Raw genomic sequence first — 18,697 nt, 5'->3', positions numbered from 1 at the left:
TCACCCAGTGCAGTGGTCTGGTCCATCGTTATGTTTTTATTCATTTTTGGACAACAACAGAGGTCTTTGGCACAGAGGAATAAAATATATCAGGCTTTGGATACACGCACAGTACTTGTGAGTAGGATCAATTGTTAGTTTGTCTCTGCATGAGACAATAAGAAATTGTTGACAATAAGAAAAATATAGAAAATCACCAACAATATCCTTTAAGTCAATTAGTGACCCAGTAAATTACATTTAAACTAGCTAAATAAAGAGATGGCACCACAGCATCACATTATACGCTTTTACTCTTACTTTTTTTAGTCCTGCACCTGCCTTGGGTGGTTTGGTGCCTACTTGTCATCTGTTCTGTGTGAAGATGAACAAATAGTCCCACAGCAACAAACTCTTCTGTAAAAGAGGCCACTGTTAACAACTCTGCTCTCAGGATTGATTAAACCTGCATCAGACTAATCTTTCATCTGTCTTTAGGCCCAAATAAGTCAGAGTGCAATCTCTACAGGCTTATGAGTAAGTATCATTCAACTGCTGATGGATCATTTTTCACACGTTTGTAGAAGGACCCCTTACAGTTATATTTATTATTCTGGCTGTATATTGGCTACATGCTGTATGGTGGATATCATTTATGAAACTAGCTGTCCTTCACATTTGAGTTAACATGCAAGCTTAATTGCACTGTTTTTTGCTTACTAAAGGCAAGGCAAGGCAAGGCACATTTATTCATATAGAACATTTCAGCAACAAGGCAATTCAAAATTCTTTATATAAAACACAAAATACATAAAGACAGGATATAAAAACAAGACATGGCAAAATAAAAAGATTTTTAAATACGATTAAAGGATATATAGCAACAGCATGGTCAGAGATTATCAGTTGAATTAAAAGATTTATAAGCAAGTCTTCTGTTATTCTGCTATGAAAGTCTGATCTTCACTGTAAAGTTAATATCTGTTGCTGTCACTGAGTAACAGTAGTTGTAGTGTACTCTCCAGGTGTTTTCTTGTGTGCTACAGACTACTTATAACAGTGTTTTCCTCTCACAGCTGTTGTACTGGGAGGGCAGGAGTGAGAGCTGAAGGTTTCAGGTAATATGACCGCACAAATTAAAAGGTCATAGAGTCTGACTAACCTGCAGACAGTGAGAGGGAGGGGTACACTGAACTCAATCACAGACAGCACCTCATTTTCTGCCTGCAGTGCAGCACAGTATGTTAGGAGCTCGACTGCACTGACAGCCATCACTCAGTGCAGTCTCCGTGTCCAATTACTCCAGTCTGACACATCCTGGAGGTAGGAAGACGGAGGACAGCAGTTTTTCTGAGCTAAATCAACTGCATGAAGTATTCTGGACTTTGAATACCTAAACACAGGATTCATGCGGATGTTTTTCTTTATGTTGTTGCACAAGCTGATTTGCATTGTTTCCTTCAGTTTTATTTAGTTGCAAACTGCATGATTTTCGCTCATGAATGTTGATCAGTTCGATCTCTGTGAGGTCCCTTCAGACAACTTTTGCCTGCTCAGTAATCTAATAATGAAGTAATGAAGCAATACAGCACAACAATTGATATGATATACCTTTTTTTATATATGGTAAGAACATTGTAGAGCTGCCTTGCCACGTGCCACAGATTTTATGACTCAAGACTGAAATTCACAAAATAAGGAACGAAAAAACTCAATTCTGACTTTAACAAAACTGTGACTTCACTAAGACCTCAGCTTCATGACTTGAAAGATTTAGGACCCTTCTCAAGCCAAACTGTAAGGATCTTGGCAGGACTAGTAGCATATTAAGGAAATCTATTTCCTTTGCTCAATCAACAATTCTTAAAAGACAAAACAGAAAGAAATCACGAGCACTTTTGTTGTTCATATGACGTGTTATTCCAGCCAACTTACCTAAAATAAACACTGTACTCTACTGTTTCAGTGTTCATTTTTTTGGTGAATCAATAAAACGTGGGACATAAATGCACTGCCCTGTTTTAAAGTTGTAATTGTTTTTTGGCTGGTCACCACAGTGTGTTTTACCTGCTGGTTTCAGTCTGTTCCATTACTGGTATGTTCCTGTCTAGCCTGGTGTGAGTGCAGGCAGCCTGATGGGGAAAGCACACCTCTGGAGATCAGCCCAGTCTACCCTGTCATCAAGGGCCGGTGGGGGCCGGTGTCTGTCTGTGAAATCAATCAGGGCCTTCACCTCATGCCCTGTGCGTGTGTGTGTGTCTTATTGCAGAACAATATCTATATAACTTGTTTTCTTTCCTGAACTAAATTTGAGGTTTTGTTTCACAGCAGAATCAAACGGTTTAATCAATGTTAAAGGGGGTGTATCATGCACATTTCCAGGTCTATATTTATATTCTGGGGCTTTACTAGATTATATTTTCATGACTTACAGTTAAAAAAAACCCCCTCTGTATTGGACTTTTGTGGAGTTCGTCCTCTGTCTGACACAGACCATTTTAACCCCGTCTCCTAAAGGCCCCCCTTACGATGAGCTGAATCTGTTCTGATAGGTTAGCTTCTGGAAGCTTCCTCTGGCTCCAGGGGCTACGTAAACAAAACATAGTAACTTCACTCAGCTCAAACATACATATTTGAGCCTGAATCCGATCGGAAGTATGCGAGTGGACAATGTAAATAACCAATGGACCACCCTTAGCAACAACCTTCGCAACAACTTTTGCGACAAAGGCCACAGAATTGATGGCGGTTTGTGGGCATGAGCAAATAATCTAATGACGTTTGACTTGTAGGAAGCGTTTTATATACATTGGACTCAAGATTTGGACCTTTGACCGTATTTAACACAGACATCCAACATCATAACAGTTTAAAAATTACAGAAAATAACTAAAAGTGTGATATGGTCTCCCTTTAATGCTATTTCGGTGTGCATAGTCACTTTATACCACAAGTTAATGAGTAGATACGATCAAAATGTATAATGGATGATGATTAATGCGCATTCTATTCATGTCTTATAGGTAGTTTTAGACGGAAGACCCTGAGGGCCTCATGGACCTCTTTTCCTGATGAAGTTACAACATAGATACAATACAGGTGTGCAAAGTAAGGAAGGTTCACACTCTTTGTAATGACAATGTCAAATCCAGCCTGGAATTAGTAAACACCTTTCAGCACCTTTCAGCACTCAGCTGCTGGCCTTCTGCAGCTTCTCCTCCTCCTCCAAATTGGCAAATTTTTCAAAGCCAAAATATGTTGAATCTTTCCCAAATAAAATGAGAAATGTAGGAAAGAAAGACCCCAACCATCAACCTACAAAAGACACAGTCACTAAGTTGGCCACCAGAGACTGCCCGATGCTTGTTAAGCTTCACGTCACAGGCAGACAGACATGCCGTTTAATAGGTCATGCTTTCATTTTCTAGACAAACACAATGGCATCCGCATTGGCATTTCCCAAAATGAAAGCACAGATGATTTTGCCAGTGCAACAAAGAAGGTCTCTGAAAAGCAAGAAAAATGAAAAATTTGAAAAAAGAGGTCAGGGAGAAGCTGGTTCTTCCATCTGGAATAGATATGCTGTCAGCAGGCTGGCTCCTGAGCTGAGCTGAGATAATACTTGGACTGTGGCTTCACTTTTCTATAATATTCTGCACATTATGGCCCCAACTGACAACTCAGCACTGTAAAATCTCATCACAGCAACACCAACATGGTGACCTTGATAAGCTGCCATCTGGCAATAAGTTGTCAACAAATATACAGTATATTTACTAAAAAGCCTAAAGGATAACAAATCTCTTCAAGAGAGTGGAAAATAAACCATAGGTTGTTTTGAGCATGCTCTTGAACTGATTCACAGCACGTACCAATTTCAGCAGTCATAACTTTCTCTGAGCTGTAACAGTAGGGGGTTAAGATACCATTGATGTGTGCTATATGTTTACACTGGGCCTGGAGGCGTGTCAGCAGATACTTTTCACTTTCCCAACAGCAAGCTGGCCTGCTGTTCACTGTCACGTATATGGACAGTAGTCATGTTTGGTCGTTATGACAGTTCCAGGAAAAGCCTTTCTGGCAAATACAGAGGCACGTGCAGATTGAAGGAGTCTCAATGTAAATGGGTCCTAATTTACAGTAAAGCTGAGTTGATAAAGTATCTCAACCCTTAGCCTTTCTATGCTCACCACTCAGCTCTGCTCTCTTTAATTAGCTGCTGCTTATTAGAGACGAAGGAGTGCAACCGTGGGTCAGAGACAATAAAACACCACCACAATCTACCAGAAAATCTCTCTTGCTCTGTGTCTCCCTCTCCCTCTCCTTTCTCTCCAGGCATCAGCAAAAATTATGATGGATCCCATTTATTCTTTGGCGCAGTAGTGGAAAATATGCTGCCACTGAGTGGGGAAAACTTGAGCTCCCTACCAGAGCTGGCAAACTCAGCATTGCTGCATTTGTGTTTAAGTGAAATTTAAAAGTAGTTCTCTGAATGGTCTGCTATTAACAGAAGCATGTTCTTTGCAAGTTAAAGACAGCATCACATTCATTTGAAAAACCCAAAGGAGACCAAAACTGATGCAGCGATTCCAAAAAACACCCACGTTCCATGATTTTTTATAGTTTTGATTGAGATTTCATAGAAGCTTATTTTCTAGGGTTAGTGACCTGATGATCTCCACAGTGCAATTTATACATAACGGGATGTTGAGGTCTTTGTGATGGTGTTTTGTAAAATGTGGGCTTGGCAGTTCCTGTGAGAAAGAAGAAGACAGTGAGCTACTTGTCATCTTTAAAGAAACCCCCATCACACATGAAAAAAAGAAGGAGAGCCATTCTCCTTGTTGGCCATCAACAATGAAATTCCTATGCTGACCTCTCCACCTTGAGTTGTAATTTGGTTTCAACAATGGCTCTGAGCCTCACAGTCAAATTGCAGTGTGACATTTTTACCAGAGGAATAGTTCATATGGAGCTCTCCCAGTGTCATCATCCTTTTTTAGATCCCACAATAAATCTCACACACACACACACACACACACACACCGCTATGGAAAATGACATTTGGAAACACACGTAAGTGCATATTCACAGTGGATACCACAGTTCATGAGTGTAAGGAATGCTTTCACCGCAGGACAAAGGAACGTCTGTTGCTCCAGCCGCTCTTTGTAATCTTTGGACAATTTCATAAGGTCTTTTTCTACCCGGTGTGACTGCAGCTGTGGCAAACGTCCAGACCATTTGACCACCTCTGACTCCGAGCTGCCTCACCGCAGAGAACTCATCGCACAACCAGAGATGGTCCAACCACGCTCATGTGGAGCCAGCCACCCCCACATAATTATGTCCATGGATCCACCCCAACCCTTCTCAACCAAAGACATGGATACACACAGGCAGGCAAAACCCCAATAGGGATGAGGCTTGTATACATTTTTTTTATGCTTCTCAACTACTGTAAAATCAAAGTTTTTCCCATCTCCGGTACTTCATATGAACCCCAAACTCAATCCAGGTCAAAAGAAGAACTTTCAAATGACTGTATCAGCTTAGATTCAACTTGGGTTCACATCATTGTGTCCACCCCTTGTGACATTGAATTAACTCATCGCTGATGTTATTTTGCTTGACCTTGTTCCAACTACATCAGTTTTTGAAAACGCTTAACAAGCCTTTTGGGTGGACAGTGCCCTACATTCAGGAGTCCAATGGGAAATAATACTGGTGAAACAGAATTCTTAAGAAGTCATTGTGACTAAATAGGTGTTTTTTTAAGAGATGACTCAGGATTGCTGTTATGAATTATACATTCACTAAACCTGGATGTTGGTCAAGCTTCTAAAGGGAGTTTCTGTGCTGAGAGAAAGCTAGATGACCCAAAAATATGCCTTAATCAAGAGCTTCTGTCAGGGTGCCTGTAGGACAGCAGATCTCATTTCTTCTCCAGTTAATTCATGAGATGACTCTTGCTGCAGGCCCATCTCATTTCTGAACTGATTACCAATCACAGAGCGGAATCCCAAAGGCTATACTGATGAAAATCTGGCTGAAACCAAATGATTGCACGCATTTAAATTAGGGATTACATCTTTTTTATTACCTTGTCTTCGAGAGGCAAAGATTAGATATATGATTAAGAACATGTCGAAATGTTATCCTTGTATAACATCCTCATACCCATTTGGTCGTTTGAACATTGATACATCATCACCTTACAAATTTGTTATGGCAAACATGTTGGCCAACAGTTACCTACATGTTCACATCCAACAGATGGAGCCACATTAGCATTCATTTGGAGTCATGTTTCTGCTCCCCTGGCAAATGTAAGTCCAGTTTATAGTTGTTTTTTTATCTCTGCCAACTCTTGAGGTAACATATGGCTCCTTAGCTCCTAATTGCTCCACTATGTTCAATAAGTAGTTGCTAACTTTGACTGTCTTGTAATGGTGCCGGATGGGTGACATATAGTGTTATTTAATGAAAAAAAGCTACCTGTTGCTGCCAGAAATTGATATGTCAGAGTTTGTTGACAATACATACAGAACAATTGCCTCTGCTGATGCTAAACATCTTTTGGATGTCTAATATGACTTTTGACTGTATATAAATATGGACCTCATAACAGCTTCCCAGAACTGAAGCCAGAACATCTCAATTGCCCCCTGGTGGCTGGCCAGATTAGTGGATGGGACATGACATCATAAATGTTTCATCATGACATCATACATTTTTCCCAAATATGGTTTCTTTCATTTCGGTCGTCCTTATCACACTGCTGAATGTTCAAGTGCTCATATTTCAGGTTTTTTAATTACCCACCCAACTCTACTGTGAGGACTCCAAATGCAGTCACACAAGCAAGAAGGCAGGAGATATTTTTCACTTTTTCATAGCAGTATGTGGACACACGTTGTCCATATCGGTGCCTGGAATTTGGTACTGGTAGAACTTTACATTTTATTTAGTGCTTTCTCTGTAAAATCAAAGTAATACTACTATCTCATTATAGAGAGACCATACATAACATAAGGTCATAACATATGGTCTCATCCAATAAGAAACAGGCCATTTGGGTTAGTTGTCTTAACAGCAATGTATAATTGAGTATCATCTGCATAGTTTACAGAACTTGTATTGAACTTGTAACCTAGTGGAAGCATATATAAAGAAAACAGCAGTGGACCAAAACAGCTTCCTTGTGCAATACCAAGAGGAAAGTCTTGGTTCACAGATACATGATCACCCAGACTAGAATCTACCAGTTTTCTACCAGTTATAAAGGATCAACACCAGTTTAAAGCACTGTCACACACTAACTCATCTTTCAAGACAGTTGATAAAAATAATATAATCAGTAGAGTCAAATGCTGAGCTCAGATCTAAAAGTATTTGGATTGACACTTGATTCAAGTCAGTAGCACATCTGAGATCATTTACTATTTTGACTAAGTCTGTTTCTGTTCTGTGGCTGGATCTAAAAACTTCTCTAAAGTACGGTTCTCATTAAGAAATGTATAAGTTGATTAAAAACCACTTTCTCAAGAACTTTGCCCATAAAGAGTTGGCCTGCAATTACGATGTTTTCATCTAGATTTGGCTTCTTTAATAGAAGCTTTACTACCACAGACTTATAAGTAGAAAGAAATATGCCTGTTTTCTAGTGAAGTGTTAATTATATTTAGGATAGAGGGAGACAAGCTATCGTATACATTCTTGAGGAATTTACCAGGGACTGGATCAAGAGCACATGTGGAGGAGGATGTTTGAGCTACAGTCTCACGGAGATCGGTATGTAAAATATTGGTAGAACATGTAAAAATTGGAGGGCTGCTGCGGGGTGTGTCACCAAGCTGCTCTGCTAATGTCTGGTGTATGATTTAGAACATGATGATCTCCCAGCTGCTTGGAGTCAAAGTCAACCTGATTTAAAAGCCTGTTGATGGTTGATCGATACGCAAGAACATTAAATTCCCCTACTCTCAGTTATGACCTTTATGACCTGTCTCTCAGTGCGAACATTCTTATAATATGTGGCAATTCTTTCCTTGAGAATAATAAGGTTTATCTCTAGCTTTGTTTCCCTCCATGTTCTTAGATTGATGTGGTGAGGTGTAACATCACCTATTGGTTTGTATTGGAGTTTTTTATGAAGCACAGAGTTGCAGCACATCTTTTTTATTTGGAGCCAGGACCTTTTAAATCAGGATCATGGGGTGTTGCTTTTCATGTTCTGGAAACATTCCCCATTACCTCAGACTTCAGCAAACAGTAAATTACTGCTTTTATTAACAGAGCAATATTTTTTCAAAATGACCATGAGTCCACTTTTTAGAAGGTTTGAATTTAGCAATTGAGCTAAAAAAATTATTGGCTTCATATTTTTAGAGAGAAGTTGATGCTTTTTAAATGGTAGTCACTCGGAGCCAGGGAGGCAACATCTAGTGGCCGTTGGTGGCATTGCATTTTCAGGTACTTCCAAGTTTGCTTCAGCCTCAAGTCATGGTAATTGCTGCTTGACTGACCTGCTCGTTGTTATATCCTTCATTTTCTATACCAATTATGTGAACAAAAAAAGCAATGAAAAATGGAACAAATGTTCCTCTATTTCTCTTAACGCCAAAACAGAAGCAAATGATTTTACATAGTGTTATGTACTGTTTGGGGGCCTATAAAAACATTCCTAATTATCTGAAAGCATACTAGATGATGTATTGTAATTTACCTAATATACTCAGAGGAGGCTACAAAAAGTTAACCTAATCGTAAAAAAACCATTCCCAGCATAGAAGTGTAACATTCATGAATGCTGCCATTGTAACACTATGATTACAATGTGTGGTGAATGTGATTCAAGTTGAAATTTAACAACATTGGAATTGAAAAGAGTGCAATGTGAGTAAGACAAATGTTTGTGATTGAAATGGTTTTTTAGAGACTTACTCCATCAGGTCCCAACCTTTTAGAAAAAGTTAATATATGAACTATTGATATTGGCCCATGTCTTTAAACTGTCGTACCAAAATAGCTGGCTTCTTATTATACAAATAGTTTTTTTCTTCCTTTTAAAAATATGAGGAAGTGCTATTAAATGGAGCAAGACTGGCTACTTGAGAATGTTTGGAAACTTTTCAAATGGCCTCTCAATAATCTATCACTTATATGGAGCTTACTGTGATTGTGTTTTCTTAAAAGAAGCAGGGCCCAAGTGGTTCTCCGGCTCTTGGTTGATGCAATCACTTGTGTAGCAGTGACTTCCACAGCCTGCCTCCATGAGGTTTGAACATCAAAGGCAGATTTTGGCCAGTGCTTGACTTCACTATTCACTATTCACAGGAAACTAAAGCCAGGTGTGAGATTCTTTCTCTTTTTCATCTCTGAAACTTTAGACAATGAAGCAGCCTGGTGTCAGATGGATTCAGAGATTTCATCTTAAATCAATTGAGCACCAAAATCATTTGATTATGAACTGTAACCAAGAATAATAGAGCACCCAAAGGTGCCACAAAGATTAGGACAGATTAAGGAGATCTGTCACATTGCCTTTGTAGTGAAACCACCCAGCACAGAAAAACAGAGGGGGGATTTAGATTTAGAGGGAATGAAGCCAAGATTGTGTCTTATTTCTAAGCACAACAGAGAATCAAAAGCAATTGTCTTTCTGCTGGTGGGATCATTTGCTTTGAGTTTTGTGTCCTCACAAAATCTTTTTATAGAGAAAGAGGAGAGTTTCAGTTAAAGACCAAGACTGTGTTGTATGTGGGTGGGCTAGAGACCTAAGCTTCATGACTGAAGTGAAGTAATCTGATTAAACTCAGCGATTAGCTGCTAAATTGATCTACTCAGCTGTTTTAAACACAGTCGCCTAGTGGAGAAATGAGTCATGTGCAAATGCTACTTTGAATTGTAGACACTGTAAGCTTGTAATCCTCCAAAATGTCTTGAAAAAGACACTGTTAGCTGAAAGTGATACAGAATTATTTTCCTCAGAAATTTGAAGATAGGTATGTTACGCTATTATTAAGACTCAAGAGATTCAAGCTTCAAAAGAGCTTTTGCTTTTCATGGCAGACCGTATGACTTATGGTAGGAGGAACACAGGTGGAACTAATGGCATGAATGATCCTTCTGTTCCTTTTAGGTGTCCCAGTAAGCAATGCCAGAGAGGAACTGGAACACCTAAATGAATTAATGCTATCATTAATGGTATTTGGTATAGCTGTGTTTGTCACAACATGAAAAGTCTATTTAATTGCTGAGCGCCAATTCCAAAGTCACTACTGTTTTTGTAGTAAAGAATACAAAAACCAAAAACAAACACCAATATTTATATCAAATCAAACTGTGACTTTTGAAAGCCATTGCTGATTTTATTCACGAAGGGGAAGAAAAATGTTTTCTACAGATTTGACAGTTGGTTTTCTTTTGCTGAGATGTTTTTTTTTGTGTAGCTGTGCAATATTCACTTTGGCTTTTGGTCTCCACTAACTTCTAAGAAAAAATCTGGCTCTCAGCTGCTCCACTGTGTTCATCAGTAAGTCAAGAACTTTGTCTGTCTGCCGTTTGCTGCTGGACAGCTAGCATACTGTTGTCTATTAGAGCTTTTGTGTTGAAAACAGCTGCCTGCTATAGCTTTAAATGTAATAAGAGTGGTGAGATTCGACCAAAACAGTTACTTTTTGGGCCATAAAACCAAAACAGTGAGCTGAAAAATGCTGGGTGATAATCCCCTGTGGGTTTGTCACTATGGGTGATATTATACATGGTCATTTCAGCCATTATTAATGTTAATAATGACTATAGCAGCTTTAATCAATTTAATATTCACACTGATATTGTGCATACTTAATTTTCCTAGTTTCTCTGTATGAACACACTCAATTCTCAATATTTTCTACAACAGTTAACAGTTGCCAATAAAAAAAGATGCCTGTAAAGTTTAAAAATATCAATAAAGCATCAAACGTTTTTTAAATGTATTTATTTACTGATTTTAAAATTTGGTTGCAACTTTTAAAAGTAAATATGTAAGTATTGTGAAGTTGTAATATTTTTTTCACTTGGCTTTTACGTTCAGTGCGTTCTCTGAAATCCCTTTTTTGTCCTGTTTTTGTCACACAGTACTTGGAATTGTTTTATATGTACTTTTTTCTTCACTGGACCTCTTGTGAGAGTGTGACAGGGTGGTAGGTGAGGTTCTTCCATCCAGCTGGTGTCTGAGGCCCAAATTCCGGTCCGGCTGGGGTGTGTAACATGGTTTTAGACAGTTCATGTTATCCCTTGCTAGTCATCGCCCATTTTACAATCCCCAGGAGAGCTCAGACAGGCCTCACGCTGCGGGCCGTCGTTTACATGGCCTTTTTTTTCTCCTCTTTTTTTCCAATTTATTTACACTGCAGTCGGTTAGCAACCACCACAACACTCACCAACTCCTCCCCTCTCTGTTATACTCTCCGTGTCTGTTGTAGTTAACCCCCTTTTTACGCTAAGTTACATCTGCGGAAGACTGCTCTACACATGTTTTGGGATGTTCAGGTACAATTGGTAGTCCAGGAGGAGGGTGTGATACACGCAAGAATGAAGAATTGCACATGTAGATACACTTTTCCAGGGACTGTAGGATCAGATGGTGGATAACCGTGGTGGGAGTTCAGTGGCAACCATTCTGTGACTCACAAAAACCAACTCTCACTCGGTTAATCAGGAGAAGATAGCCCTGCTTTAAGTATTATACACTCACAGGGGTTGTCTGGGAACTTATCAACGCTTTGCTCTTCCGCCTCATGCTCCCTCTTCTGCGATGAATGTTTTCTGGAGAAGTGAAGGATCAGAGTCCAATGCCTCCGGTCTGCCATGACATCATCCCAGCACACATCTGGAACCACTAGAGCTAGTGTGTGTCTGTGTGTGTGTGTGTGTGTCTGTGTGTGTCTCTGTGTGTGTGTATGAGAAGGGGGAGCTGCAGAAGAATAGGGGGGCTGGTGACACATCAGCAATATGGAAAAAAGGGGGGAAGAGCAAAAGAAAGGAGAGGAAAAAGACTGTTTATCTGAGAGCAAGGACAAAGATGAGATGTATGACCAATTAGTGTAAACACATTATTCTCCTCCACAACACTAATGACTCAGAGATCATGGCCTATGTACAGTATCTCGAAGCCAAAAAACACTGGTTCGTGGTTTAGTTGAAAAAAGAAAGCGCATGATGTTTTTCCTCAAGGAAATACTTTAGGGAGTATTTAAGAATTTAATTTCCAAGCTGATTTAAGCAGTATTTTTTTATGACTTACACTCATCTAATGTTATATCTAATTTTTTTGCTTATCGAAGCTCAAGCAATTTTTCCTCTTATCTGTTTACATGTTTTGCTTCTGGAAATTCTGTGATAGGGCGAGAGAAACGTAAAGATGATTTTGGCACTATCATGACTTTGTTTCTCATTCTCACCTCTAGGGGGGGACACTTTACCTATTGTATATTCCAGTTGGGGATCTGAAATCATATAAGTGACCGCCTGTCAAGTCAGGAAAACTGCAGCCTAATATGACTGCTATAAAACTGCTAAAGAAGAGAGAGATGATAATAATAATAATAATCAGACTTCCTGATCTATGCTGTTTTATGGTGTATTTACTCTGAGTACATTTATTAGATGACACAAATATGTTAGATGAAGGCAAATTTAAATTTAAAAAAAAGGGCAGCTAAAAGTACAGTGCTTGTACAGTTAAATCTATCTCAACCTCCATTTCACATTCTCACAGCACTGCAGAGATGGGAAGTGTTGAAGAAAAGAGATGCGAAGAGGAGGGGATGCAGAGCTCGATGGTGGAAAGCTGTTTGCCAGATGTTTGTCCTGATTCTGCAACATGCTTTGGGAAACTAAACTTGAGACTAACTCCTCATTTAAGTATTTTATGTTCAACTTCCAACTTTGCTGACATGAATCTCTTCAAACTTTCACGTCATCTTATGCCCCGTCGAATCCACCTGTTACTCATCCTTCTATTGTCTGGTTTCATGACTTTTTTTCCCCCTTCATTTTCATAACTGACATGAAAGGAGGAGAGAAAGTTACAGTAGGGAAGAAAGACAAAAAGTTGAGTCCATGTGAGAGGAAGGGGGGGGCAAGCGAGTTGTAGAAGGGAGTCCAAACGTATTACGCAAGAGAACATGAAATGGAAGGTCCGAAAAAGAGAGGAGTAAGGAGGGAGGGAGGAAGAGCATTTTGGATATACAGTAGTCTCCAGAGTTCAGGATGATGATGGAGACTCTTTTTCTATAAAACTGAATGTAGCGTGACCAACTAATCCAGCCACAGGAGCCTGTGCTGTTGTTGTCTCCAGCAGGGCCTGCGGAGCACAGCGGACCACGGTAAAGTGGTGCTCTCCAGAACCCTGATCCTGAACACTGCTGAGTTAGGATGCATTGCCACCAGGGCCAAAGACACTGCCCTGCCACATAACCAGTCTGTCTGTCTGTCTGTCTGTCAGTCTCTCCTCCTCTTCCTTTACTTCTTTCACCACCTCCTTCCTGTCTTGTTTGAGGTGCCATTGCATCAGTTCACTGGCTCATGACAAATTCGTCTACAATCTGCTCGTGTGCAGAGGCGTACTCCACTTTTGATACTCCCTTTTTTTCCATGGCCATCATATGCCCCACTTCGTCATGAATCTTTGCTGGTGGTAGAGTTGGTGGTGGAGAGGAGGAGGAGTAGAGGAGTGAGGCTCAAGTTGTTCTCCCACCCCCATCCAACAGTCAGAACAAGGCCTCAACCCCCATGGGGTTATCCTTCCTTCAGTCTGGAAAAGTGGAAAAAGGTCTGAGTCACAGGGTGATAAATTCCTTTCCTATGTTGAAGGATTCCCCAAGGAGACCATTACTAGCACAAGTTGCCACAAGTTGTTGAAATGATAAATCCGGCTTAAATGCTACACATTAATTAGCAAAGTTGGCTGATAATATCTTTACTCTGGAAGTTTTTGAGTGTGATAAGAAGATAAAATATTGCTTGATTTGGCACTGAAACACATGGAATCGTGCTTTTCTTATATATATCTCCTGTTAGAGATTGTAGGACTGCCTCACATTTTCCGTGTTATTGGATTGTATTCCTGTTGATATATTACTGTTCAGTCTGCGTTACAACATGTGCGTCAGAGCTTGGCTTCTGCAGAGGCTTTACACGGTTGTGTCATGGTCGACTTGGGCAATGTTCATATTGTTGCTTGGCTTGAATTTTCACTTGCAAGAGTACACATTCTTGATGGAACTGACTTGCATTAATGTCTACAGTTTGAATTGTTTATGCAGAGCAACACAGTCTCTTTTTCGTCAGTGTCTCTTTTTTTAAGTGATTAAACAAATAAGATCTTGAACATGACAGAAACATAGCCAACGGCGAGTACGTTATACACACAGCTGTGAGTTTATAAATCATCGCTGAAAATATCAGCAAAGACCGAGGGACAAAATAATTCCCAGCTGCAGTCTGAAGTCAGCCTTGCCTTCATCTATGCTCAAAACACCATGGTAATGAAGACCAACAAGCTGTTTTCAATCAAACAACACAATCTGCACTCTCCCTCTGCCTTTCTGTGATTTTCTGCTGTTTTCCACCACATGAGGGGGGATTGTGTGTTGTAAAAACTGCATTTTGTTGTTGATGGAGTGAGCAAATGTGCAGCTGAAGGTTGAGTAAAAGCCCAGTTTCAGCACCAGGAGAGGGGGGTCTGCTAAGACTCAGGAGATGACGCAATCAGGTTTGGCAGATTTGACTTTGGACTGTAGGTGTGAAGGTCTATTATTGCTGCTTGGGCAACAACAGTACTCATAAATCAGAGAATATTGCTTCTGAAAAAGAGAACGTAAGAGATTTTATAATCTTTAGTGCACTTTAAAAGTTGTCCTCGGATGTTCATGAAATCATCTTGCCATATATCTCAATTTAGATTAAAAGTTATAACTACAGTTGATAATAAAAGAAATCTTTCCTTTTTTTTCTTTTCTGAATCTAAAGATCTTGCTATGATAGTTTAGATTGTGGGTTCAGACCTCAAGATGTTGCATTACCTTATCGATAACATTAGGCCACTTTTGGAAGTTTAAGATTGGCTTATGATGAAAGAAGCTCGCTCTGGATCTCAATATAAGTCCTTTTAAAATGTATTATGGGGCGGGCAGAAGCAGAACACTCACAGTAAAGACCTAATACATAAGCAATTTGGTTGACTGACTCATACTCTCCCTGAAATAGATGCTTTTTCCCCACATGGATAATTAAACTTTCCCTCTAATCATCTAATGCAGACAGCTTATGCCACAAAGAATCTACATGTCCCTTGTTCCCATTGCGTTCCAACATGGTTTGTGCTATTGTCTAAAAAACTCCTAGAGAGAGAGTCAGTATCAACATTCAGCAACCACAATACTGCGGGAACTCTGTAGACACTGTAGACCATTGGTTTTCAATCCTGGTACTCAGAGCTCAGGCCAGAACCCTTATGGTTTTCATTACAAGCATCACATCAGGCACTGATTTAGACTTTGGATACCTAGTAGGATAGAAAACAGCAGTATTCTTGGTTCCAATAACAAGGATTGAGTTCCAGCATTGAAATTATGATTTGTAGTTAAGGTTATTTGAAAAGAAAGAACCCGATATGTTCTCTCCAAAATGAGGAGCCATTGGTAATGTGTGGCAAGGAGGAAACTGGCAAAATAAACATTGTCTGATGTATTCTTAATAGTAAAATTTCCATACACATCTATTCTGTAATGTCCTGAATCTCACCAGATGTTGGGCAGTCAGAAGTTAAAATTCCAATTTTGACTGCAGGGAAAACAAAACACTCAGTATCCGTCAAACTTTATTTGTATAGGACCTTTCATACGAGTTAGTTTACAGATGACTGACAATCTAAAACAGTACAAATGTGGACAGTAACACAGCCTGAAACTAATGCAGACAAGAAATAGAAATGTTACCAATTAAATTGAAAAAAAAAAAAAATCCACCCTGTCACTTAGAAAAATGACTATATTGGTAAAGTTTCGATACTATTGGCTGGTAATACAGGCATCTGACCCTATTGGTGTATTGTCCTGTAGGATCTCACGATTGCATATGTATATGGTTAATGCTGGTCATGTAAACATGTTTCCACTGTTGTGTGAAGGTATGTATCAAATTATCCAATCCAATCCAATCCACTTTATTTGTATAGCACGATTTTAACAAAGCAATACAATAAAATAAATAAAATGCACTGCCCGCACAAGATACAAATATGCATGTTTACACATAAAATCAACACTCTACATGGTGTCAAAAGCCAGAGAAAATAGGTGGGTTTTTAGATGAGTTTTAAAATGAGATGGTGAGGAGGCCTGTCTAATGTGCGGCGGCATTTCATTCCAATGTTTTGGAGCTGCAACGGCAAACGCTCAAAATTACTTAAGAACTAACACCCATAAACATCTAGAAACATTCATTTCATGTGGGTGTGCTATGTAAGGCTTGATTTGAGCAGTTTAGCCAAAAAACAGCCAAAAAAAACAGTTTCTCTGTTGCTTTGTCACACAGAAAAAACACAAACTGGTGAGAGGAAGAAAAAACATGAACTCTGTCAGAGCTCATCTCAATAAGACCATTAGTAGGTAATTATAATTGTATGGGGTAATTATATATCTCTTAACGTAACTACAAGTTTACACATATATGCTAAAACACCCGCCAACTGATCGCTATTCTGCATTGCTAAAGATGCTGAATATATGACTGAAATATTCACTGGCAAGGTATTTGTACCCCCCTCCGCCAAAAACTCTGATGTTGCAACTTGTAACACGATATGCATTACAGTAGTAACTCCAGCACTGGCAGCTCTAGGTTAAGTTTTAGGAAATTACATTCTTGGTTTAATACAGTCTGAAATGACATGAAGCCCAACATTTTTATTGACATGTAAGCAAAACCATAATCTTTCACTTCCCCTAACCAAAAAAAACACTTTTGTTGCCTAAACCAAACAACTCAGTCAGGATGTGAACCTCGGTCTTTGGTGCCAGAGGCTTGTGCACGAAACAACACAAAACATTTGAACACATTTTTGCACAGAGGGAAGACTGTAGACTTTGTCCACCATCACTTATATTGAAAATAAGGAGAGAGGGATGTTTTAATGGTAAGTATGAACAGGACTGTATAATTGCAGCAAACAAAAGCTGTTTCAACGTTCATATGGGCACCTGACAGACTTGACAAACTGTGAACCTATCCTTTAATCAGTATTCCTTTATAGGGACGCCAGAGAAGAGAAAGGTATTTATGAATTAGTTAGTAGAAGGTTTTCCCAGCAGATAACATGGCAGCCAGTTTGTGAATTCATCTCGAGCCAACTTTATTTTGTGCCAACTGTACATTGGTATTAATGATAACAGATAGTGTTGTGTGTTCACGGGTGTGTGCTTCAAAGGCGCTGTCAGGTTAACGATCAAACAAAGTTAAAAAGTTGTTTGCAGTAAATGGGAAGATGAGCACGGGGACAGACAGATACAGTACAATTCGTATATTTCTCAACCACTTCTCTTCCATGCCCTCTTCACCATAGAAGTACAGATGGCAGTAATTATCAATCAACAAACAGGAGATCCTGTAGGCAGCCAACGTTTTATAAAATTACCCTTCTCCCCTGTTTCAGCGACTTTTGTTTTTCTTTTCTATACCTGCTCCCCCACAAATGTGTGGGGACCTTTCAGCTTGCAGACATCTGAGCCAATGTTTTGGGCCTTTCAAGAGCCACTTTTGTTCAGCCTTTTCTGTTGGATTTGATTTCTTTTGAAAACAAACAAAAGCAGAGTATACCTACTCTTAAAGGAGAACCAGCGTTTTTAGTTTTCTCCTCATCCTGCAATCACAGGTCACTTTTGTGTGTTAACTTTCAACAGTTTGGATGGGGCAATTGGGCGCATGTCATTCAACTCCTACGTGTTTTTACAGCAAATTAAGAAGTGCACATTTCTTTGAGTGGGTTTATGTCTGAGGGTAGATTATAAGGACACAAGAGCGAGAGACAATGCGGAAAGAAACATGTTGTCTTTTCTTGTGACAGAGATAAAAGGGAGAGAGGTGCCATTCACCCCCCCCTCCCTCTTACTCCCTTACCTCAGCCATCCCCATTTCACTTGACAGCACAAGCCCCTGACCCCTCACCATCCAGGACCTTAGGCAAAAACAAATGAGCTCACCCTCTTCCCTCTTTCTCTCAGTGTGTATGTAAAGAGAAGTTTAAGTTACCTCATATCAGCCAGGAGATCTGAGCCAGGCTACACCTCAAATCCCTGACCTTTTGACCCACACAAAACGTTTTCACCCCACATTCTGGACATTCAAACTCTTCCTCTTTTGTTCCTAAAAAGCTCTCACATCATGTGGGACTTTTCTTGTTTTTGACTGAGGTATGTTTGGTTTGTTCTTAACAAAAACCCTCCCTTGGGAATGATAAACTGCTCCAGGTTGTTGTATCAGTTCCTGAATGTTGTTTCATGACCTCACCATGTTGCCACATCACAGATTCACGACCAGCTTGTCCCGACCAAAATTTAATCTATCTAAACCATTCCCATTGAAATGCACCACAGAACAAGAGGCTGTTTTTTTTCACACTCCCCCACAGTATCCAGGGTCCAGATTTCAGAATTTTTCCTACGCGGCA

The sequence above is a fragment of the Scomber japonicus genome, chromosome 19, assembly GCF_027409825.1.
Source record: "Scomber japonicus isolate fScoJap1 chromosome 19, fScoJap1.pri, whole genome shotgun sequence".
Lineage (NCBI taxonomy): Eukaryota > Metazoa > Chordata > Actinopteri > Scombriformes > Scombridae > Scomber > Scomber japonicus.
This window is presented reverse-complemented; position numbering follows the sequence as displayed.